Source organism: Nannospalax galili, unplaced genomic scaffold (assembly GCF_000622305.1).
Source record: "Nannospalax galili isolate Female #2095 unplaced genomic scaffold, S.galili_v1.0 scaffold462, whole genome shotgun sequence".
Taxonomy (NCBI): domain Eukaryota; kingdom Metazoa; phylum Chordata; class Mammalia; order Rodentia; family Spalacidae; genus Nannospalax; species Nannospalax galili.
The window spans coordinates 284,844-285,785 of NW_008348078.1; positions in this window are offsets into that span (position 1 = coordinate 284,844).

Consider the following 942-nt stretch of genomic DNA (forward strand, 5'->3'; position numbering starts at 1 on the left):
CAGGGCCAAAGTATCATTGACTGAAATCTCCAAAACCAGGCCAAAGTAAACATTTTGTCTTTTTAAGTTGTTTCCCTTAGGCATTGTATTGCAGTAACACAAAGCAGACCAACATACAAGATGACCATATTGAGACAAGCAACTGTTTTATATTACTTGTGCTTTAAAGTTTGTGGTTTTCCTCTACTTTTAAGTATCTGATGTATCTAATTAAGAATCTAATTATAAACCCACTGAAGCAGTGACTGGATTTTAAATCTCTTGAGCAACTACAAACCATCAGACATACTGCTTTCTCAATGTCTAAGCAAACATTTAAAATGTGCTGTATCTTTTACGCATCTGAGTGCAACTTTAGCTAAAAATAAACATCCAAATAAAAGAAAAATAATTAAGTGATGGAGGGTGGGTTCCAACCTCCATCAGTGTAGTGGCTCTGATCTCAGCAGACTACCAGAGAGTGCTTAGTTCAAGCCCCCCTCTGGCCTCTCTCTGACAGAGGGGCTGAGAATACAAGGGACTGCCTGAGAGCCCCTGGATCCTGCCTCTACTTGGTGGTGAGCTTCCCCTAATTGAGCCATACCCATCCCCCTACCTGGGATTTTGTGAGGCCCCTCCCAAGGCCCCAGAGAAGATCAGGCTTTGGTAGGGGGAGGCTAAGATCCTAGCAGACAACCAGAGAGGATGAACTGCCTGAGAGCACCCAGATCCTGCCTCCACATGGTGAAGGAAGCCTGATTGTACCTGACTGGAATCTGAATTGGGCTTCTATGGGTATTCCTGAATAGCTGATCTGAAGCTTTCAATTCCCTCCAAATTAAACCTGAGAGAACATGAACCCTGTACCAAACAGCTTTATATAACCAATAAAGAATCTAGGCATCTGGATAATACAAACAGAAGCACACTTCAACTTAATTCTCATATCAGAATCATAAACAA